This window comes from Aplysia californica, unplaced genomic scaffold (genome assembly GCF_000002075.1).
Source record: "Aplysia californica isolate F4 #8 unplaced genomic scaffold, AplCal3.0 scaffold00021, whole genome shotgun sequence".
NCBI lineage: Eukaryota > Metazoa > Mollusca > Gastropoda > Aplysiida > Aplysiidae > Aplysia > Aplysia californica.
Window position 1 is genome coordinate 954,631 of NW_004797291.1, and position 1,460 is coordinate 956,090.

At 38.4% G+C, this 1,460-nt stretch overlaps 1 protein-coding gene across 1 annotated transcript in view; it reads right to left on the reverse strand.

Annotated features, from left to right (window-relative positions):
* The window catches only part of LOC101852301, a gene marked incomplete in the record, with an annotated part of 28,030 nt that overhangs the window by 2,412 nt on the left and 24,158 nt on the right, over positions 1-1,460 (reverse strand).

The following is a 1,460-nucleotide window of genomic DNA, read 5'->3' on the forward strand; positions in this document are numbered from 1 at the left end:
GTCACCATTGTATGCAGCAGATAGTAAAACGGTCAAGACTTTGTCGTATTTCCAAAATATTTAGATCTAATGACAAGTTCAACGTTTCGCCCTCAACGGGCTTCAACATCATCATCATGATCATCATGATCATCATCATCATCATCATCATCATCATGATCATCATGATCATCATCATCATCATCATCATCATCATCATCAACAACAACAACAACAACAACAACAAAAACAATAGCGACGAAGACGACGACGAGAGCTGCCCGTCATTAGCATATCCCAGAAAAAGAAAGCAAACATATTAGTGCAAAAGGAAATTGAAACAACAGTAGTAGCAACAACAACGAAGACAAGGACAAGAGCTATTTCAGCAACGTAAGGAACGTGAAAAATGAAGAGTCAACACTCCGTCATCAACATATCACAGAAAAACAAAACAAATATCGAGTGCAAAAGGAAATTGAAACTTTCGACCTCACACAAAGCAAATCCTTTTATTTTATTTAGGGAGGGAGGAGGAGGGATTGTTAACATACGTAAAAGTAAAAAAACATTCATTCAGTCACGAGAAAAAAGAATAGGCCTACCCCCCACCCCTTCCGATTTAGACTAGACGGCGTGCCACACAGTTCACACACAGAAAACTATATATAGATCTTCACTGCATTTCGAAATTGCTGGCCTTTGGCAATATTTTCACCAAGATAGCCGGAAGTTCAGACTTTGAATCAAGTTTTCGAATTTTGTTAAATTTGGGAGGCCCAGAATAGACCCCAAACATTCCTAGCTGCATTGTTCTTTTAATATGTTCTCCTAACGAGTCTTCTGTTTTTCTTCTAAAAAACACCCTATCCCCCCCCCAAAAAAAAAACAACAACACAAAAAAACAACAACCCAAACAAAACAAAAGAAAAGAAAAAAAAGTGGAAAATGATTTTTAAAACCTCAAAACAAAACAACATAAGCAACAAAAACAAACCAAAAACAGAGAAATCCCCTCTGCCCTAAAAGGAGAGGGGGGGAGGGGGCACAACATCCAACGAAAACAAAAACAAACTCCTCAAAACAAAACATAAAAAATCATAATACCAAACAAACTATCCGATTTTTCCTCAATCAAGTGATAATTATCAGACTGGCGGAGTAATTCTCCTAATTGACCCCAGCCCAGTTTGCTGCGGCCGTGACCCCGATAGATACTGGAGAGGAAACCTTAGGTTAACCATTAATTACATTAATTCCTTCTGGGTTTATAATGAGCAAAATTATCTTTTCAGTGACCTCAAGGGCAGTGACTATAACAAGAGACAAGAGAACTAGTGTCAAAGGAAATGTGTTGTTGTTGGCTTGTCTTTCTGTTTGGAACAATGGTTGTAAACCAAGTCTGACTTATATATAAAGAGAGAGAGAGAGAGAGGGAGAGAGACAGACAGACAGAGAGAGAGAGAGAGAGAGAGAGAGAG